At 39.1% G+C, this 23,820-nt stretch overlaps 1 protein-coding gene across 5 annotated transcripts in view; it reads right to left on the reverse strand.

The window, feature by feature from the left end:
- The window catches only part of CREB5 (cAMP responsive element binding protein 5), a 259,619-nt gene that overhangs the window by 234,372 nt on the left and 1,427 nt on the right, over window positions 1-23,820 (reverse strand). The gene's annotated exons all lie outside the window — the stretch shown is intronic.

Consider the following 23,820-nt stretch of genomic DNA (forward strand, 5'->3'; position numbering starts at 1 on the left):
AAATCTGGGCACTCAAACTAACATGGGAGGCTTCTGTGTTGTACAGCACAACATGAGCAACTTGACTTGAAACATCCTCAGCATCCCCATCTGTGTCAATCATCACAGACTTCGTCCACAGCCAATGGAGAGAAAGGAGCACACGAACACAATTCACTTGATGTAGGCATCCATATTCTGAAGAGAGCTAGAATTGCCCATTTCTCTCTACCAGATTTGAAAGAAGCCTGAAGGATTAGCTGAGACACCAGACACATGCCTGCATCTGGTCAGAAAAAAATCATGGTAAGAAGATTTTAAAATTGTACAAATTATAAACCATTTGGTTTGGAAGATTCATCAAAAGGAAGCCTTTAAATTTAATTCTTCAAATTATAATACCCTCCATCCTGGGCAGTTGTTAGGGTAGGTTGACTTCATCCTCTAAGGCAACCTTCCTTCTCCATTCCTAAGCTGGGTAGCACCCTGCAAGCCCCAAGGGCACCCCTGCAGCAATCTTCTGAGAAAGAAGACAGAGAGAGAAAGTTGTCCTTGGATTTATTTAGCCAGAAGGAGGCCAAATCTAAGACAGGGAAAAAGGTTTGCATAAAATCAGAGCTCTTGTGGATTTGTAAAATCATCCATGCACATGGAATATATTGAACCTTGAACCTAAACTAAGGTCAAGCAAGTTTAAGGCTTGATACAGATGTTCCACAGTACTCTGGTAAATGGAGGTGAATGTTACTGTTAAAGCATGCAAAAAAAAAAAAAAAAAAAAAACCAAAAAAAAAAACCAAAAACCCAACAAGCTATAAAAATGGCTGGCTGATTGTTTATTTTTCTTTGCAGTCCATTGTCAAGTTTATTTTGTCCCCCCTTAAGCCCAGCACTGGTATTTCCTGCATCTGGGTGATGACAGCGATCTCTTATACACCACATAAAACAGATTTAGAAGTTTGAAAACCATTCCTGGCCTGGTTTCTCCCTGGAAAGATATCACTCCAGAACAAGGGAATATTTGCATTTTCCTCATTTGTCTTTAATTTATAAAAATACTGATTGCCTTCTGGTACACATACAAAACCAAGATAAATTAATTATAAGCAAACTACCAGCCCTCTATAAACACTGAGAGAGAGCTTTTGAACCAATTTTTTTTTTTTTTTAAATTAAGTTACAGAGCAATGCAAAGAGAAGTCCCTCAAGGAATATTAGCATAATTAGTTTTAAAAAAAGATACTATGATCACTTGTTTTTAGCCAACTACTTTTCCTCCTTTGGCATGAATGTATTTGAAACAGTGCTCAGAAAAGGGGCCAAGACCTTCCAAGTGTTCAATGCCACGAAAGAGTGAAGGCCAATATGGAAGAAATCCTCTTTCCAAGCAAGTTCTGACTTACAGCAATCACACTATTGGCTCTGAATCTGGAATGAGTCTCAGGATCTGGCAAATGCAGGAAATAAATGCAAGCTTGGAAATAACGAAGAAAAGTTAAAACTTTTAGGAGATCCACAGTAAAACAATGCTATAAAAAATAATAGTAATAACAACAACAACAGCAACAACTTTTTGCTTGCAAAGAGCTTAGCATACATAAACTTTCAACATCAGAAGGTATGGAGGTGGTGTTATCTCTGTTCTACAGATAAGGCACATGAGCAAAGGGATGTCAGGTGAGAGATGGCATCAGTATCAGAATAAATTAAAGCAACAGATGATTGGGCATGAAGCTCTGTGTTCAAAACAGATAAAAATACGACAGGCTTTGAAGTTAAAAATTTAAGGCAGGAGAAGTTTGCAGGAAAGACAGGAATAGTGGTATTTTTGGTCTTCCCAAGGTAAATAAATGAGAAAGGGTTGCAGAATTGGCACACCTGCTTCTCTAAATCAACTTCAAAGCTGGTTACTTGCTTACTACTATTATAGAATGGTTCAACCCAAACCATTCTATGATTCTATCATTGTGTGATTCTTTGTTTTCTCAATGTTCTCACTAAAGTCCCATGACTCTGTATTCCAGTTCCCCATTGGTTTGCACCTTGAGTAACCATTAGTGCCCCAATTCATCAAAGCACCCAATTGCTTAAGTTTCAGGAGACACAAGCACTCTAGGCTCTCAATTTTCCATGGGTAGTTTAACCAGATCCAGTGCATTAACTGTGCTACTGGCAGAGAAACACTGTACCTGGTGCTACACAGAGCTTGTGAGGCTCTAGCAGAGTGTTGAGGTCAGGATGGTGGTTCAAACACCGCAGTCCTGCTCGAGCTGTTCTCATAAGACCAACCAAACTAGTCTGTACCATATCAAATTTACCCCTGTGGGACTCAGGGCACCAGGAAAAACAGTCCAAAGACACTCGAGTAGCTCTGCTGAAGCCAGGTCTGGATCAGCAGCATTCACCAGAGGTCATGCAGACCCGGGACTGCTAAATCACAAGAGCATCCCTGCACCAGACCACCCCTCCAGAGTATACCGGGTATTCAGGGTGCCCCAAAACACCTGTAGGCCAGGAGATGAAGAGTAGTTGATTCCCACTGACTTTACTAAAAGTGCCCATGGGTTTAGAAAGTTAAAGAGGTATTGCTGCATCCTGCAGTGACAAAAGTAGACAGCTATGGGTTTGTTCTTAAAAAGTTTAAGTCCTGAAACAGAATCTTCTAGCATTAACAACCAGCACCCATCACATGAAAAGCATGGTAGCAACCAGCCTAGTGGAGAGAGTTAAAAACAAAGACAGAGGTGTCTTCTAGAAACAGAAAGTACTGGCAACATGGACGAGATTCAGACTACCACAACAGTCAGATTTTCAGACAAAATGCGTTGCACAGTCATGGGAGCAAGACCTGAACTTGTGCAAATTTTTACAAGCTTTACTATTTTGCTGTTCCATCATTCTCCTGGCATCATATTGAAGAATATATAGGGAAGAAATGGACAAAAACTAAATGAGAAAATTATGTTGAAAATGCTGGAAATATTGGGAAAAGTGATAAATGGTGTACAGTGAGTTCTGTGACTTAAAAAAAATGATACTGCAGGGGGGAAAAAAAAAATCAACCTGATATCATAAAGAACAAATGTATGCTTGAGTTAGGGAACTTGGAATATAGCCATCCACTTCTAGTCTAGAGAGACAAAAGTCATTATTTAGGGCAAGAGCATTTGTAGAACAATCAATAGAAGGAAACAAATTTAACCCAGGGTAAATATCGGCAAACAACACAGGGAGCTGAATTACACAGGGAAAGGATCAAAACAATGATAAGTTCTATTGAAGATTAAGTACATAAAGACACGTTTGAAGAATTTAGAGGGCAGAACAAAGACTGAGGTTGCTGGCACCCTGATCCTGTGCACAGGATCTGGAAAGCATCAGGAAAGCCTGAAAGAAAAAAAAAAAAAAAAAAAAAAAAAAAAAAAAAAAAAAAAAAAGCAAATACTACGGACAACTGTGGGAAGCAAAACTGCTTTATATACTAATGCTGCGGTAAACCCAGCAAGGGAGGGTGAGTAGTTTGTGTAGTTGTACAAGCAGTGATTGAGAAAAGAATTTCCTGTAGGAGAAGAATATATGGAATGTAACTTAAGCAAAGATTGCCCAAGTACAAATGCTATGCAAGGAAACTAGAAGCTATATCTGCAACTGTGCCACTGGATCAAACAACTAGCTAGGGTCCAGCTGGGTTATGGAGGCAGCTGCAACACGATCACTGCAATTGTGATGAGCAGCAATATTAGACAGGAGAAATGTGACCAAGTGCTGGTGATGCACGACTCTGCCAATGAGAACATCATGAAGCAAAAGATGCTATCATTTGGCATTTATAGTAGATGACTCACAGGAGTACCATCCACCACTGGGCAACAGGCGGAGCAAGACACTGATTTGTATGCAATACTACACCACAACCCCTTCCTCTAATATCCTGAGGATGAACAGTCACTGTGGGTCATGCAGTGTTCTGACTGAACACATAGGTTAAGTTTCAAAGACAAGAACACCTAGACAATAAGGAAATATCAAGCAAAAACAGGCCAAAATGCAGAGGTTTCCATGTTTTAGAAGAGTCATTGAATCCAGCAACCCTGCAAAAAAGCACTACACCTGCAGAAACTATCAAAGTCTAGGTCAGCTGCCTTGACAAAAAAAAAGAAGAGGAAAACAAACCAAATCAGAGGATGTACATCAATTAAAAAATGTTGAGGAGAAAGGCTCAACAAGGAGGTAAAAATCTATTAGCACCAGCTGAGGCAAGACTACCAACATTTATCCAGGGCATCTTTGTTTATGGTGATAAAAGTAGGTCTGGCACATTGCCACGTCTATTGGCTACCAAATATAAGCACCAAGGGCACCAGCATTGCCCGCTGTAAATTGGACCAGACATAAGAAGATACTCACGTCTTAACATTGGTCTCATTGTAGAAGAAGACATCAGAGAAGAGGCATTTTGGGACTGTAAGAACTACCTTCAGTTATTCCTAAACACAAGCAGAGCAGGAGGCTGAAAACCAGTAAGCTGAATGGAAAAGCCATGCGACTTCCTGCTTTGGACATGGAGACTCAAAGCTAAACCCTAAGAAATCCTAAACCTCCAAGAAACACCCTGACACAAGTGGATAGAGTGTTTGACCATCGTTCCAGATTTGATATGCATCAGTGATGTGCCCAGCAATGTGCAGTGGGGTGGAGGTGGCGAGGAGCCTGGAAGTCAAAGCCCAAATAGTGAAAACAAGCAAAGGAAGCCGTGAGATACCAGCTCCAAGGCATGACAAGCATGAGGAGCAGGCAGAGCAAAAACATGAAGAGGGAGGCCCAGAACAAAGCAAGCCACCCACAGACTTGTGTTTGTAATGCCTAGCAGACACATTTAAAACAAACAGAAAAATGGGTATGTCAAATTGGGAAGGATCTAGCAGCTAAGATGACTAGAGCAATCCTAGCAGTTCACTCCTAAGCTGGTCACCAGTCATAAGTGAGCAACAACCCAATCTGCCCCAGATAAATAAAAAACCTCCAAACCCACTGGTGAGATCACCCAAGTGATTACAGCTGATGCATACAGTTTGTGTGCACCTGGATTTAATGATAGCCAAAGCTGGAGTACTCCTGTAAATAGTTATCTCACTAGAAATACCTTCTAATAGCAACATGGTGCCTACTCATGTTAATACCCAGAACGGTGTACACGAAATATTCACATGCTCTGTAGTGGCCATTGCCTCTTCACAGCAGAAGTCTCTTTCCTGTTCCCCAGTAGTATGATTTGTATATAAGGGGAGAGCTATAAAACAAAATGTTTTCTCTCACAGTTGTCCCTGTTGTAATGAAATGTGTTACCATCATAGCCCTAACAGCTAGCAACTGGGAAATCAGAGCCAAGTACTGCAGTCCTTACTCTCATGTGTGTACTGCTCTCTATGTATTTGTTTATAGTGTACTTATTGGCATACATTTGTTTACATACTTTCATATGTAAACAAATCTATTTCCTATAATAAAGTGACTACTTATTCTAGCAATGCACATGAAAAGATAAAGTGTCTTACATGTGTTAAGGGTTCTGCACTAAACCCAGAGATATCACTACACAGTGCCTGTGTTGCCAGTGTATATGGTAGTACATGCTGTGAAAAAAACCAAAAAAAACTATGTAGAGCAAATAAATATTCACCAATAAAGCCACACACTACCATTGCATAAAGTTTCCCATAGACAGAAACCTGGCCTACAGCAGCAGCATGTAGGTCTGAAGCAAACACCGTTCACAAACTGAGCACCTCCCGCTGACCACAGCGAGAGTGGTGCACACCCAACCAGTACCTACAGTTTTCAGTCATGTGCTTGGCTTCATATTGAAGTCTTGCATTCAGAATTATCATGTTTCCATGTATACTAAACACATTAGCATTAATAACATTACTAAAAGTACATACACATCTATACATAATCTACTAGAATGTCGGATACTCTTTCATTTTGAAACTGGGCATAGTATTGAAATATGAAGAATTTCTTCACCAAAAAAATTAAACGCCCCTTGTCACACTAGGAAAAGTTTTCAGTAAATTTCAGCATGAGCCTGCTGTTAGAATTGTAATATAATATGTAGACTAATACATAGATGTTACACACTTGAGAACAGCAATAATGCAAATTCCAGCACTGTAGTCACAGGCTGACACCAGCAAACTCTCTTTGCAGAAAGCCAGGACTGTACCTCACCAGAGCTCCCTTGGAGAAAGGCTTCCAACACCAAGCAAGTGGGTGGTTGCTTTACAAGCTCCAATCTCTTTATGTGAATGAATAACATGACTTTACACCACTGCTGAATCTGACCTCCTCTCTATCCCACGTAGTTCTCCCTCCCTCTCCTCCACAGCTGAACCCTGCAAGCAAACTGGAGTAACTGCAGCAGGTAATTACAAGTTGTTCTTGTTGCATTAGAGTGAGTACCTATTCAGTAAATTAGTACGTGACATTAACTAAACCTATTCATTTGAAGAACACAAGAATCAGCCTCCAAGTAGCAATTAACCAATTACTCCTAAACAGGTGTCACTTAAAGAGTAAGCCCGGCTATCGTTTTTCTATAATTCACCAGTAAAACGCTGACTTCTTCCATACAGTAAACACGATTTAAGCAGATGGTATGCTCTCAAAAGGCACAAGACCTATACTTAAATAAATCAATGTTGAATGTGAAGCCTTACACTGATAGTCAGCAGAATTTGTGAAGCATCTCCTCAAGATTTAGGAATTATTTAGTACTGTGGTGAGAGAACAAGCCCAAGATCTACATCTTGCTGATTAAACTCCTGGAGGAAAAAAAAAAAAAAAAAAAAAAAAAAAAAAAAAAAAGCAAGCTTTTGTTCCTTGATACAAAACTGACACCTACCAGACACCTACCACCATGCTCTGTTTGTTATTTTTTTAAGAGCAAGGTACTATCACAAAAATATTAGGATCCCTGTTTACGTATTGAGTGTTTTTAACGCCCCATGGCAGAAACACAGTAATTCATTGCCTTCTAATCCTGATTTTGCAAATCCTCTCTTCCCTGGGTAGCTCCCCTGCTCTTCACAGAGAGATTTACAGACGCCTGTCTTAGAGTCTCTTGAGTTATTTCACACTTACATATCTGAAACAAACCGAGAGATTAAAGATTTTTCTTTAGAACAAACACTGCTGCAGAAAGGGTAAGACAGGAGAAATGTAAAATGGACACAGGAGCAAAATACTCCACACCCCCCCCTCCACCTCCAGCCCAGCCCAGCCCCGTCGCCAGGCACGGGCTGGCAGCAGCCTCTGCTGGCCACTGGGTGCAGGGAGGTGGCCACGCACCCGCAATTTAGGGCTGAATTACGCTAAACTGAGCATCTTTGGGTCTAACCGGGGGAAGAAGAGGAGGGGAAGTCATCCAGCATGAAGTAAAAGCACACTAGCCAGGGCAAGGAGCAGTATTTTGCTTCCAAGTGCTGTGATTTTTTTCCTTATGACCATTTAGAAAAGAAGGTTGTAGGTTCCTCTAAGTTTTCAAACTTTCACCAAAGTAAACCTGTAAACGGTAGCAAAAAAACTATGCTTGGGGTTGTGAAGAGCCACTACTGAAGTGGAGACAGATGGCAGCCTGCAGCCACTCTTAGCTTAGCTAGCAAAGACCACAAACCCAGACTTCACTGGATAGACTGCAACAATTACAACACATACTTTTTTTTTTTCTTTTTTTTTTTTTTTTACACAAACCACATAACTGAGAACTAAAGCTCTCACAGAAAGACAAGATGCATGCATATTGGCCTGAGGCAGAAAACAGAGCTAGAGCCCATTAGACACTGCTAGAAAGTAAACCCAATCCCTTACACCAACATATTCACTTGCTGTCTTAATTTGCTGGTAAAAGAGTTGCTGAGTGAAGATCATTTTCCAATTGATGTGATTAGTATAATAAATTTTAGCCTTCATTACCCACTATGTTTAGTATTTCATGAGAGTATTTTTCCAAGCCTTTGGAAATGCAGAAATGACAAGCATCTTAGAGCAGAGTCCCAGCACAACAGCAGAAACAGCAACAATCTGATTTAATACCATTCTAATTTACTGCAGGATTTTTTTATCCAGCTGGCACAGGAGAATCACCTAACCTGAATAATTTATTCTATAAGAAATCACAATCACTACACAACCAGGTAAAGAGAATGTAAAAACAATACAATCACTTAATCATCTTGAAAGTAAATTTGTTCTAAAAGGGAAAAAAAATTAAACTATAAACAAGAGTATTATATAGTAAATAGTGTAACAATGTTTACATCCAGAAAATAACTTGTCTTCTGACACAAAACACCTCCACTGACTTACTGATTGATCTGAACTCACATTTTCCTTTTGCTTTGAAATTAAAGCCAAAGTTGTTTTGAAATATTCTCTTCATTATAAGAAAACCTACCTTATCTTATGACAAACGAACTTTATCCTGGAGATGTGGGAGGAGCTGAGCCTATCACTGATTGGGAAATACAACATTTCCGCACTTTTACCCCTCTTCCAAGTCACCTGGGGCTGTTTCCTTTGAATGATTTTCAGCTGCCTGAAGAGCCAGAGCACAGGAGGCCACCAGAAGAGGCTGCTCCTAGGAGCTCAGAGCTGCTCTCATGGTGAGCATGGCCTGACAGAAAGGAAAACACCATCTTCCAAACCAGGCCCAGCTCAAGGGGGAGGAATATTCACCCACCTACCACAACCTCTGCCACCACTGAGCAGCTCCAGAAACCTACAAGTGCCCCTTCTGTTCTGGTAAGATGATGTTTCCTTTTAGAAACACTGTAGTACGCTATGTTTAGACACAATTTTGGTGACCCTAGATTTGGGGGGAATTCCCTGATATACATTGTCACAGACTGCCCTCAGGCATGGAGCCCAACCAGATCACTTACCAAGAACATTACAGGAAAAGGCAGAGCCTTTTCCTTCCCCCCCATCCAGCAGGTACCAGGTGCATCCTTCTCAGCAGGAGTCAAATGAGTGGGAAGAGCTAACACAACCCTAACTCTTGATGAAGAGCCTCATCTCCCAGTAGGTCCCAAGTTTCTTCTCCAGCTGATGCAAAAGGAGTGTGTGGTCTATCAGCACCCAAAAAACCCCACACCCACAGTGACAAGCAAGCTTCCAACAAGGCCAAGCAGACCTCTTCTTTCCAAGCTGGAAGCTTGCTACAATGAAAGCAAAGATTTTGGACAGAAAGCCCTGTTGCTACTTTTTTTTGCTTGGTCACATCATAGGTACCTGTGGAGGTGAGGTGGTGAGCTGTGAGCTTCTTAGATGCTAATGTATTTTAAATTATAATCTCACCCACATAAAGCTGACCCTCACACAGGTACCTTATAGAAAATCTAAAATGCATTGAAATTGAACTGAATTCTTCCAATCAGGCTATGCACGAACAAGTTACCAGTCAAGGGAATTCATCTACTCAGTCACCACACCCACAAGGAACCACTGGGCCTTTTCCTTCTCCTTTGGACACCTCTAAACTTTTTTGACTTTTATTTATTACTCCAAGTATTCTCTCTCTCTGTATTTACAGCTTCACAGTTTTCTACATCTAAACAAACTCAGGGCTGGACACGTAGCTCAGTGCCACCTAGAACTTGGCAGAGGGAACTGCCAATCAGGAGTTTCATTTTAAATTATAGTTTGGGTATCATGCAGAGCCTTCTGTCTCATCTGAGGCAAATAGTAAAATCCTTGCAAACCTGCCTGATCACATTAATGCAACAAGAATGGGACATACAATGTTTCTAACACTAGTTGAAAATCTTGAGTAAACTGAAGGAAAACAGCAGATGTGAAGAGTGAGAAGGAGACAGCACCACCATTTTTTCTCCCAAACTACAAGCTCTGCATCTTTCTTTTTGTTATTTTTAGGTGGAATTCCCCTTTAAGTCAGTGCAAGGTTTTACACAGATGAGCATTAGGGATTTTGGGGGGGGGGAAATAAAACAAACAAAGCAGCACAATACAAGCTTCTCTGACAGAATGTAAATGAGATTCATCAACTGTGAGTTATTGTATCATAGTCATAACAGGGTAGAAAGAGGAAAGTAATTTCTTTCTATTCTGGTCACACCTTATTTCTGTAGCTGGTATTTAAAAATCACAAATCTTAATACAAGGATCATTGTACTAAACTTGTGTTAAGGTTTAGGTTTCTAGAAGGGATAGATTCGACCTGGGGAGGTCGACTTCATGGGTTTTTCAGAGCCTTCACGTAACCCAAAGGCTTTGAAAGAGCAGATTTCAACCTGCTGTCAGCTAGTTCGTCCCTGGCTCTACCCCACCTCCTGTCTCCAAAGGCCCCACTAGGTAATCTTCATCTTTCTCACTCCAAAAATGGACTAGAAAACTCCCAAGTCTTCTCACTCTCCATTAGCAGAGATTTGTTTGTCCCTCTCCTGCTCTGCCGTGTTGGTGCACCAATCACTTTATAACTTCTTGGTCTCACCCTCCAGCGTTCAGCCTCAACCACTCTGCAAACATTTGCCTGTCTTCCTTTGCCCACAGGGTTCAGGTTTTCAAAGCTGAAGGCCAGTTCACTTGGTAAATAATTACTATATGTTCAACTATAAAGAGTTTGAACCAAGAGGTTAATTTAATTTTAATTAATTTTAATTAAAATTAAAGAGAACACTAAGACCACACCCCAAAAGAAAAACAAAAACCCAAACCAACCAAAAAAAAAACCCCCCCCAAAAAAAATAAAAAAAAATAAAAAAAATAAAGGACTTGCTGAAAAATAGTGAGTTTGACAGGAAGGAATAAGACAAGAGACACCTACATGAATCTTCTTAGTGATTTTTGGGAGGTTGCTGACATGGGAAACAAACAGAACGTCCAGAATCATAGCACACCAAGGAAACTCCTTTTTCATCTTGCAGAAAGTTAGTGGGTTTTTTTTCTTTTTTGTCTTAGCAATATATAGTTAAACCTCCATGAGAGCATACAAAAAAAAAAAAAAAAAAAAAAAAAGTATTACTTCTCTCTGTTTTTCATTTTCTGTATGAAGCAAAAATAGGTAACATATATTTCACATTTCCACCTTTAGATATTGTCAAGGCAGTTATCATGCCTAATTTCTGTGAAGGGCTCAGCCTCATCTGCCCATGCCATACATGTATGGTAATAATATGGCTATCAGTTCCCATTAGGTAAATCAAATTTAAGTTCTCTCCCAAGACAGAGCACTTCAGCCACAGGCTGCATGTGAGTAATTGATATCAGACTACACAGAAAGTGAAAGCTGTGTTTGCAACAAGTTAGCCTGGTTTTCAGTTTTGGGGGATGAGAACAAAAATCCTCATGATTTATTTTTAAGCATCTTATAGTGGCTTTTTTTCCCTTGTACTATAGCTTTTTGCATCTGAAAGGTACGCCAGCAGTTTTTGTAGGTTCATCAAATACAAAAATCATGAACAAGCTGTGGTAAGCAACTAACAGAATCAGGATAAAAAATCATTCTCCTTCATTGACAGAATTAAGACTGAGATACTTCAAAGGTCCCTAAAAAGATTTTTTTAATTTTAGGATGCATGCAGATCAGCTGACTAGACTTTTTTTTTAAGTTGCATTTTTGATACCACTGTGATCTGCCCAAACTCATTTCTCAGCTTTTTAATTAATTTGGCAGAAAATGTGTTTTGTCTAATTTCTATGATTTTGTGTGTCAGCCGAAAGGATCTTGCAGTTACTCTTTTGACAAAGTGCGATCTTGACATCCGTTTTTCAAATCTAAAAGAGGTAGCTTTTGCATCTTAATTTGGCTAAATAAATAGCACCAACTCTCATTGAGAAGATCCTGAACCCTGACAGGAGGGGTAGCCAAACTACCAGTTCAAGCCGTGCAGAGGCAAAAGTCATTAACATTGGTCATGAAGTGCAATTAAATGGATCACACAAAAACTAGCAGCTTGAAATCCTTTTACCACTGAAGCTGACAGCAAAAATCTCACAGATTCCAGTGGGTACATCAGTAGGCAATGACCCTGTCTGCGAAACAACCTGGAGCTTTGTAACACACACAGTAACCACTTTCCCAAGGACTTATGTTATCTACATGCAATCATATCCAGTCATAAATGTAATTTTCTTTGCACAGTAGAAGAGGCGTCTGAACTGATTTGCAGACAGTGCTGCCAGAAGAGATGGCCAAGCCACCAAGAGACTCTACAGCAGTCTTCTAATAATGCCTGCATTTTACAGAGCCTGACCTCCTTTCACCTTGTTAAAAGCAGTAAGTAGTAAGTAATAGATCTTGTCAAAGGTTACTCTGTAGAATAACCTCTGGAGATATTAGATAGAGGTGTCCAGAGAAATACCACAAAAAGGTGCTGACAAGGAAACCAAGGGGATTATGATTAGGAAGTGTGAATAAGCTAAGGTTTCAAACGTACTCCGATTTTGGTTAGAAATGCTGAAGTACAGGAAGGAAATGTTCTACATACCATCAAGCCACCAGAAAACACGCTTGAAAAGACAAGTTAAAGAGCCATCACATGGAGATTAAATGCTCCACATGATTTAAGAAAAGCTACAAGAAATGCAATTCCACACTTAACTTGAACAAACAAGAATTTCTTCTTCACAAAACCTAATGCGTCTCATGATAAAAACTGAGAAACTAATTTTCTCATAGGCAAGCAAAAAGTTTGTACCTGTGAAATATTGTTTCTTCAGCTCCCTTTTAATCCATTCTTGAATACTGAAATTAATCTAATCTTTGAACAAAGCTTCCACCAGATAATTCACAGCAATAGGTCTCCATTTAAGATATCAACAATTCCCCCAAAGAATACATTTTTAAAAACCCTAAAAACCTTAACCAGTAGCATAAGCAAGAAAGACTATTTCTCCATTTACTCCAGTTTCTGAATTTAACATGTACGGATGATTTAATTGAAAAAATTGCAAGATATTTCTGTTAGCCTCTACTAAATTTATTCTCAGCAAAGTTGCCATCCAAAGACTTTACTTCTTTCAGCCATTTTTTTCTGATCCCATGAGTTAATGCGGCCAATTCTGTACTGCCCTGAAGGGAAGACCATCATCTTCTCTGTTCCAGCCAGATCAAACCAAATCTTAGGAAACAGTCAGGATATCTGACATTTCTGCCAACAAAAGGCCTCTACCCAGCCATTTGAAACTCTCAACCAACATAGCTTTCCAGGAGTTTTCCTTTGTCTAACGTTCACAGTCTTAAATTGTACAGACAAGTAAGGTAAAGAGACTCAAGTCCCCTAAATGGAGAGCAGACAAATAAAGGCAGATAAACATACAAATGTTTGCATCAACCTTAAAGACTTCATTCAGCACCTAATTATTATTATTATTGTTATTGTTATTGTTATTGTTATTTATTATTATTTCTGAAATTTATTCTTTTCTGAAATTTATTATTTCTGAAAGACATAATACCTTTTGTCTTCCTTAGTATGTCAGTTTTCAAAGGAGATATATCTCATTTTGAAAAAAATGTTGAAATGGAGTATTTTGACGATTTCACATATTTCCTCCCCTTTCATTTTGGCTGCAGCTAATCACAGAAATCTATGACTGTGAACGCTTCCAGGCCTCCATGTTTTTTAGGCGAGTTCTTCTTGTGAAGGTCTTTGATTACTACATTTTTCCTCCAAAAAAGCCACCAGTCTGGTTGCACAGGACAGAAAGCTCCCATTCAAAACTGCTGTTCACAGGACTCTCACCTTACCCCCATCTACTGCCATTTGATTTAACTCAGGATTGGATGGAGCTGCAGAGAAACCATGTGGCCCAAGTGCCTTCACTGCACAATGGCAAGGAAATCCCCTCTGTGCTGAATATGGGGTTTGGCAAGAGAGAAGAGGCTCTGTCATGACCTTGCCACTTTATAAGCCACCTCATGTGCACCATACTTGAAAGCACAGACAACTCTAAGCCAGGTTGGTCATTAGATGGAGAAATAACCAGCACTTCAATGTGGAGACCAAAAGGATGATGCTTTTTTTAGCATATGTTTTGAAAATGGCTATTAAAGAGGAACTGTGTATATGAGGAAAACACTATCTGCAGAATTATAGAAGGTTAAAAGCAGTACCACTTCCTGGATTTTTATTTTGCTCTTTTGCAACCAGCCTTTAACAAAGGCCTATTCTTTCCATAGTACTGAGCACGTGCTTTTGCCTTTTTCTCCCTCAGCAGTGAGCTACAAAGTTTATTGCCATCTGTCATTTGCTATGTACCCAAGAGTCTTTCCACACAAACCAATCTGCCTGATTGCAGTCTTGATTTTGCTCTTAAAATCCTGCAATGTGCCTGATAATTCTATTGGTGGGGAAAGGCAAAAGGTGTCTTCCACCACCACGTTCCCACATGCCACGCAGTGCATTCTCCCACACCACACAACATGAGCCTCAGCATTACACCCAACACCACATCTTCCTCTGTCTAAAGATGGGTGTTGCCTCAAAAGAAGAGATACAGCAGGCACCTCATCGTACACAGCATGCCAAACCAACACTTGGCTGCAGGGCATCCTCAGTATATTTAAGCTATCTGAAACCAACACAGCAAATTCAAATTTAAAAAAAAAAAACACAGCAAACCAACGAACTATATTTCCATTAATAGCTTGATAAGACAGTCATCATCATATCTCTTATTGTCCTCATTATAAATGAATTTAGTGTTAATTACAATGCTCAGACTTCTTTTCCTGTGCTTATTCTGCCCCTAAGAACTTTCAGTCTGCTGAAATGCATTTGGCTGACTGTGCACAGACTAAAAACCCCAAAATGAAAACTGGAAGACTGACAGCCTAGAAATAGGCTGTCCTAATATTTTGGAATACCAAATACTTTTTGGCAAGCAAAACTGTATAGAATCAGACAGAATGAAAGAGAAAATTCAAAATGTAGGATCTTAACTGCTACAGAGGGAGCAATGCTTTCAGTGTTTCCTCAAGGTTCCACTCAATTTAAATAATCCAGTAAGAGGTTCAAGTGTAAGGCCACATTATAGCAGTGAAGTAAAGTATCTGGAACCCTTAAATTTGAGGGTATTATTAAGTTGATTGACTCACCTGGGGTTCATTGACTTTAGCTGTTTATGTTAAAAAGAACTCAATCATAATTTTTCTTGAGGAACAAAAAAAGGTCAAAGGACATGCATATTGTTTGATACACTTCCTATTTGACTACACATAACTACGTTCACTAGTTTCAAAGCTTTTTAAAATTAACACTGAGGATCACTTTCAACAGAATAAACCAGGAATCTGCCTCATTTTGTGTAATGTAACGAAGGGCAGAAATGTTTTTCTCCAAAGCAGATTTTTTTATCTCTAAGGTATGTGCAGAGTATCAGCTCTCATTGTCACTCTTCATGTTGAAGGACTCCTTGAAGACTACAGAATTTGAGCACATACATTTTTAGCTCTCTTTTGAGGGGATGGAGGGTACCTCAATCTTTAACAAAGAGAGCTTTTCTCCCAAGAACTTACTAGGAGTTTGAATTAATGAGGAATTCAGTTTCATCTCAGCAGTTTTACTAAACTTTGGAGAAAAAGGACACAATGCCACCAGTCCCTGAGTGCCCTCAATGCCCATTGACTTCAATGGGGATTGAGATAGGTCCTCCTTTTAGCTGACACTGCGCCTTGCAGAATTGCATCCAGCCGCCTTCCCCTCCTCTCAAAAATGTACTTTTCCCACTAGCCAGCTGATTTTTATTTTGGTTTGACTAGAGATGAAAATAATGTGGATTTTTTTTGGTGCTGAAAACCTCCCTGTCAAACTATATAGTGACTTCTCATGCTAAAACTTGTTTGTTTTCACACCATCATCACTGATGATCTCAGCACAGCAGCACTCTGAGAATAATGGTTTAGTCAAACGCAAAGCCAGCAGAAGGAATAATAAGACAATGTGTGCTTATATAGGGCCTACATAAATAGTGCTTTTTAAAAATGTTTGGCAATGAAATAATAGTTGTGGGTTTAATTTTTTTATAAATTAACCTCTGGATTTTTAAAGGCCCAAAACCTTTTGGTTCCATCCTCCTACAAAAGATCATGTGCAGGAATTGCCTCTTGTGTGTAATTAATAAACAACTGTGGGCCATACCCTCACTCCATACAGTTTCAGAGAAGTCAATGGAGGTCTACAATTTTCAAACATTACAGAGTTGCCCCCATGTACCCTGGGTCAAATAAAGAAAATTGGAAGCAAGTGCTGGAGGAGGTGTGGGTTGTACAATGGACACAGCCTTTTGACCACTCTTTACAATGTTTTTCTTATTCAAAATTCCACGTTGATTGCTATTAAAATAAATAAATAAATAAATAAACACAGTAGCTTGGGCAGTGATGAGATTTTTTTTTTCCAGTTTCTGAAGGGCTTTGCTCCCACTTGTAAGTCATTCTGGTAACTATGCACGATGCTCCAGTGGCTTGGGCCTTGTTATTCAGTGCTGCAAACAAACACTTCAGTTTATTAAAACTGCAGGGCTACTCTTTCCACTTCTTTCCCCTCCAGCTTTCTCCTTAAAAAAACAAACAAAAAACCAACCAAACAAGCAAACAAAAAACACACAAAAAAACCCCCCACCATAACTCCACAAACAAAACATAACTGAAGTCTAAGGTGTTACTCCCAACTCATAACAGCACCAAGAGGGAAAATACACATCACATTTAGGAGCAGAATCAGATCCTGCCATGTTTAGCTGAAATTCTTGGTGGGCTTTTTGCCTGCGTTGTGCAAGCCTGAGGCCAAAGTGGTGACTGTCACAGCCAAAGGGACACAGACAGATAGATGATGGAGAGTGCAGGCTGCGCACCCACACATAAAGCGCGTGAGAGGAAGGAGCGTGCACGGAAGGAATATTAATTGAGCACAAAATAAGTATTCTCAATATCCCCCTGCCCCCCTAAAAACTCGTCAAAAGACGAGGAGAGCTACAAACATGTTCATCTTGGGGAAACAGCCGTCCTTAACGTGACATGTCAGGCTATTACTTTAATAATGGGATTTGCACAGTGCACGACTGATAGGCTACGTTCAGAATAGACGCCGTGAATCTAATTTTCTTCTCAATGAGTGTTGTAGCAGTCTGTAACTCCACAGATTTCAATAGACTTGCTCCAGATTTGTATCGGGGTGAGTGGTGAGTTAGGCTCTACTATGGTATTTTTCTAAACCCACAAGAATGTGATTCTCCTTACTCAGTCATAAAACCCACGGCTCTTTTGATCCTCCTCTCTTTCGCTGAAGGTTATTAGAGAAACTTGTCTATTAAAGGTTCACATCAAAATAGTTAAAATACTGCTTTCTCACACTTTTTGAGCTAAACAAGCAATTGCACAAATTAAACTGATTTTCATCATCGAGTCTATGCACTGCTTCATTTGCAATGAAGAATTGAAAAAAAAAAACAGCACAGGAATTGTAGAAAGTGGTTTAATTTTTACAGTAATCATTTTTTCTCTGCTGTCTTTTTTAAATACTATTCCATTGCACAGCCAGTAAAAAAAAAAAAAAACAAAAAACATATACTGAGCTTATTTAATAACAGGTGTAAGATAACTCTCAAGTGCTATACAGATACACTTAAGGAGATGGAAATGAGGAAAAAATGAACCTTCACTTGTTTTAACTACAGAGCCTTTTCTCTCATGTTGTGTACTCTCTGGGAAACGATGGAAGACTCTGCAGATATTGATCCTGATCTCTTCAACCTTAAAATAAAAATGAGCAAATGCCCCACTCTTCCCCATTAAGCAAAAGGAGCTTTTTTTTTCAGTCACAAAAAGAAGGAAGTTGATATGGTGGTTGAAATCCTCATAAACCCTTAACAAAGACTTCTCCTTCCTAAAACATTCAGTCATAAAACTAAACAGTAGGTAGTAAAATATATTCCTGAACAAAGCAATCAATTGTCTTTTTCTTTGGGTTGTATTTTACTACCATTCCAAGAAAAGAAGTTTCCTATAAGTGAGGTATTGGCATGCCCAAATTTCTAGTACAGACAGCGCTTGTTTCTGGACAAGCACAATTCCAGGCTCTTTACCACCACACAGTCAGGTCACCTTTTGAGTTCCTGCTGGGCTCCTAAAAATAGTTAGTGACAAACTCATTCACTGACCTGACCAGGACTAAAAGCAGGCTCAGATTAAATCAAGTCTAAAATCAATTCAGACAAGTACCTACAGACGTATGATTTATTGTTCACAATTTGAAGCAACTCACCTAGCAACCAACTATTGCTATTAACTCTAAGGTTTTTAAAAAATAAATAAGAGGTATAATAATAGTAAACTAATAGTTTACTGTTGCTAATAAGTAAACTAGTTCACACATGACAGAATTACTGGCAGTTGGTTTGTAGCAATAGTGCACAACAGTGTGACCTACTAGTATCATCACCCTCATCTTGGAGTGCTCCATTGCTTACTTAGACAGTGACCCTACATATAATCACCATACCAGTGCCACACTCCAGAACTGAAAGATTTAAAACACAATCAAGGAAAAACAGTACAATACGCTGACATCTCAATTCAGCACTTACTGTCGTAGCTGCTCCATACAACATATCCTAAACCCAATCTCAGATCCCGTTTATTGTGCTACAGAGCCCCCTGTGTTGAGCATCACATATTAACTCAGAGTACTTATATTTGGCCAGGAGAAAAAAAAAACTTATGTTAAATCTGGGAGCCGCTGGTCAGGTTAATTTCCCACATAAGCAAAATTAATTTCTTAATAGTTGCAAACAGCTCAGAAAAAGCTAGCTATGAACAACACTGCCTTATATGCAATGCAAGGGTAACAGAAGACACAAGGACACAAAGTAAAGACATAAAATGGCCACTTCTTCCTCTAAATGAGAAAAAAAGATCAGCATAATTAAATAAATTTCTCTGACAGACACTTATATTAAATTTAGGCAGTGTGTCCAAGGATGGGCATTTTAAGCTCAGTATGTCCTTGGGCAGAAAATTTCCAAAACACACAAACATACTGAGATTGGGACCAAGTGCTTCAACTGCCTTGAAACGTTCACTACATGGTGGCATCAAAAGACAAGACCCCCAGGAAGGAAAGGAATTGACATAAGAGCAAAGAAAGCCATTTGAGAAAATATTGCAAAGGGCAAAAAGGCAACAGAAACTATTTGTAGAGTTCATATGGGGTAGAAAGCTGAGGGTGAGATCAAACGATGCCCAGATCCAGTAATAGCAGAGATCTCAGTACTGTAATAAGAGTAATGAAAACTTTCAGAGCCAAAGAAAAGCAGAATGAGCTCCTGATATTGGCAAAAGTAATAGAGGATTTCTAGTGTTTTCCCCCAGTTAAGTTCAAATCTCATTCTTCCTGGCTTCTTCTAGAGATGGTGCCCTTTTTATCACCTGCTGAGTGGAACTCTCTGACTGAGCCGGGCTGCACCCCGCACCTTCAAATCCCTTTACATGGAAGGGTGTCAAGACTGTCAAGGGTCAAGATTAAAACACTACACCTAGACAAACACTGTTGATGACAACATTTTGAGGCATTTATTTTGAAGTTGAAGATTTCTTGAACAAATTCTCAAAAAAAAAAAAAAAAAAAAGAAAAAAAAAAGAAAAAAAAAAAGAAAAGAGAGAGAGACGGGAAAAGGACCAGAAGAAAAACATATTCTAAGCTAAGGAAATTGTTGTAAGCTTTCAATGTTTTACTTTGAAAATCCTACGGCCTTCAGCAAAATCCTTGGAAAATCTCTTTGTGTTTATAAAATAGCATTCGATGTCACCATCTAGAAACCTAAAAACCAGAGCAACAAACCCTTTCTAAACTCCGTACGGGCAAATAACAGCTTCATTTCCCATGTGATGGCTAGTACAAAAATGGTGATTCTCAGTATTTTTAATTACAGATTAAAATAACACCTTAGTGAAAACCAGTAGACATACTGGTCTTTAAATATTAAAGTGTTTGTTAGGGTTGTTCCTTCAACCTGATCTGTAACAGAAGCAAACAATGTGTGCACAAACCAACAGAACAGCTCCTTGGATGTACCAAGACAGATAAATTTATCTGCTCCAACAAAACTTTTCACTGCATCTTCACAATAACGATTTTATGCCTGATATCTTGTGTTTGTTATGTGCACCTAAGACAATTTAAATAATTTATTATATGTGTAAAAAAAAAAAAAAAAAAAAAAAAAAAAGAGAGAGAATATTTCCAGGACAGCATTGTGGTTTTACATGTGGAGTTAAACAAAAGCTAAATTCTGTACTTAACTTCTGACTTCTGTAATACAGCTAATGTTCCAATAAAGCATGATAAGATATTGTCTGAGTGAGATCATTGTTTTGCCTGTGCCAGAGACACCTGAAAAATTGTCAATTAGCATAGTAATATAAGTCTTTGTAAGAGGAAAAAGTGTTTTCATAGCTATTCCAAACTTATTCCAAACTGTTGCTTTAAATTTGTGATCAACTTTGATCATTTTTCAAGGCAGAAAAATGCAAAACAACCCTAAAAGCCCTAGAGCATCATCATTTGCAGAGCAGAATATATCATTTACCTAGAAATCATGGTTGGTTTCTTTTCAGGGATTAAATAGCATGCAGTGTGGAAAGAGGGAGAGGTCAAATCAACAGAAATTGTTTTGAGATGTTGCAGAGTGGCAATGACCTACCAAGCTGTTCCAGCAGCTCTGCTACTAGTACTGAGAGAGACTGACAGAATCTCAAAGAATTTCCAGTATTTCCACTAGGACTTGTAAGTAGTCATTGCAGTGAGGGGTTACACAGGAAAGATTAAGCTAAGTAAGCTGTTTCAGTTATGTATGTATAGCTATTAAGTTGGGTAGTATGAGATAACCAAACCAAACCAAAAGAATCACCTGGACCTATGAAGCAGAACTGAAAGACCTGTTGCTTTATACACATATCTGTGATCCCAGAAACTGCATCTGCGTCGAGTTTTCCTGTAACAAGTTACAAGAAAAATCAGTATTTGTGTGCCTTGAGAAAAATTCCCATTTTTTTCCAATAATAAATCATATAGTCCTTAATAATAATAATTTTTAAATGCTTCAAGTAGAAACAATTTTGGTCTTCTTTTATTGCAAAAATCTTGTTCAGAAGTTAATATCCTCACAGTAAAGGATTTATAGGAAGGATGGCCACTGGAAATAAAAGTAATCTTGAAAGACAGCTAACAATACATAAACATAGGTGTAAGTCCTCAAAGCAACAGGTTTATAGAAAACCCACAAAGTTAACAACAGGCAGAAATTGGAGACAAAAGATGACAAAGATTAGTGGAAAACTCTTTGATTAAATGAACTGTTTTAAAAGCAACAACAGTATTGCAAGAAGTCTTAAATATTTGAAGATCCTCATGCCTCGATTAGGGGCACAGAAGCTGGTTTTTAAAAGGGGCCACAAGCCTACGAGGTAATAACCAAGTCTCAGATCATTCTGCAAGACTTACTAAGCTCACAGAGATTCTGCCCACACAAAGCTGAAAGGTTTCATACGTAAAAGCTGTCTTTTGAAGGCACTGTGAGATTGTCTCTGTTGTACCAACTCAGCTGGAGTGAACTCCAGCTCCCACCGAAACGATTTTACAGAATAGTCCTCTGCAGTGCACTGGATAAATGTAAACTATTGCAGCACATTTCAGGTTCTCAAAGTGAGGAACTGAACATCAAATTTAAAAAAAGTATCTATCACTCTTTATCTGTGCAAGTTGTTCTGGTAAATGGCAAGACAAATAGGATGACAGCTACAACCTCGCTTCTATTTTTCCTTTTAATCTATATAAGGGGTTTGCTTCCATTTATATTCCCCGGGTTAAATTAGTAGGAGCAGAGTCTGATAAATTGAAGCTGAACTATAAATGGATATTTTGGTGGGGGGGAAAGCGTTCTGACTGTTTTCAAAGTGTAAAGTTTTAAAAATAGTGCAATTTTAATTCCTGGAAGAGTGCCATCTGATATTCAAGACTGGCTGACAGAGCTTATTGCCTTTTTTACATGCTATTACAAAACTTGTTGCTTTTAAGCATTATTCTACCTACGCCTATCAGCCTCCAATTAAATGCATAACAATAGCAGACTACAGCAGTGTCTTTTTCATGCTGTAAGTTCATTATTTCTATTTTGTCTTTCATTTAAAGTTTTGAAACTTTGATGATCTCCACAGATGCAAACATAAATCCCATGTGAGCTAAAGGACAGCAGAAACATTCCCACATCTATGGTCACCAGCAGGTACCAGTTCTCTACACCCCATGCATGATAAAGAGTAATGAGAAATCCCTGGCTAGTTATCACAAAAATAGACTCCTTACCATGTTCTGTAGAGTACGGTCGGGTCCCAGTTGTTTTGTTCAACCACCACACCAACTGTTCTTTCTTTTTAGTGACTCTCAAAAAAACCCACCCAACTTCGCCAGTGATAGCTGGGGGGGAAAAACTCCTGAGAGCTTTTAGGCTTCAGTAATTAAGGCCATCAGAACTGTACTTCATTAAAACAGCATAAAACAGTTCAATCAGGAGTTGGGGCTCGGGCTGTAACTATTTGCCCCTCTCTCGTTCTCTCCTTCTTTCTCTCACTCACCGCTTCTTTCAGTAAATGAGACTAATTTTTCCAGTAGCCCTTAACTGACTAGATTAACTGATGTGGAAAATGTGACTACAAACTCGTAGCAGTGTCTAGCCTCCAACCCAGCACAGAATCAACTTTGTTAGAAGTGTTGAAGGACACCTAGCAAGCTGCTACTTGCGGAGTTCATAACCCAGGACTAAATACTCAAAAAGAACAGGACTGCGCCATCTAGTTCACTGCCAGCAGGCTCTGCTCTGCCTGGTGGGAGTGGATGCCTCGGATGCAGGGCTTTAGCACTTGGGAATGTTCAGTTACCTAAAGATTCAATTGTTGGGAGGGTTTTTTGTTGGTGTTTTTTTTTTTTGTTGGTTTTTTTTTTTAAATAAAATATCACTACTGAGATAATCCACATCTAGTAGATATGGGAAAATTTAGGCTATAATAGCACAGCGAACTTCTACATCTATCTTTGATTTACAAGATAAAAGCAACTTTTAAATTAAAGAGCCTTTCTGCTAATAGAGCTTATTATGCCAGAGACAGGAATGATTTTCCTAGAAAGTTGTCCCTGTGTGCATGCCTATTATCTTTGCTTTCCCCCTTCCACTAATGAGCATTTATCTAAAGAGGCTGTTAATCCTCTGATGTGTGCTTCTGGTCAGAGGTAACAGTTTGAATAAAACCACTAATCACTTATCACTAATCACTGATCATTAATCACACTTTTCCCTAGTGCTTTGCGACCTGCACAGCTCCCCTTAAGCTTAAGGAGTCACAAATAAGGATTTTAGGCATTTTTTCTTTTTAATAAAGAAATTCCAGGTTTGGATACTGAAGCCTCATTTACCATGTGAACGGGGACTTTCAACTCTTTTCTACTGAAAATAAACCATATCCTTAGAAAGTGTACATCCTTCGGCAAAATCCCCCCAAATTAAGCTACACTTTCGCACTTGGCTCTCACCTTCCAGCTTACAATTTTCTTTTAGTCCATTTTCTGGATTATTTCTGCATGACAGTGTCTTACAAGAAAGTTTTCCTTCACCACTGTTTCTTGACGCACTTTTGCTTGGCCAATTGGCTCGACAAGGAAAGGCTGGTGCAAGCCAGAGGGCGAGTATCTGTCTGAAAAATGCACAGTCTCAAGGAAAGCCCAAGCAAGATGCTTCACAGTAATTATTACACTTCCGTTCAAGCTTTAA

The sequence above is a fragment of the Heliangelus exortis genome, chromosome 2 (assembly GCF_036169615.1).
Source record: "Heliangelus exortis chromosome 2, bHelExo1.hap1, whole genome shotgun sequence".
Classification (NCBI taxonomy): domain Eukaryota; kingdom Metazoa; phylum Chordata; class Aves; order Apodiformes; family Trochilidae; genus Heliangelus; species Heliangelus exortis.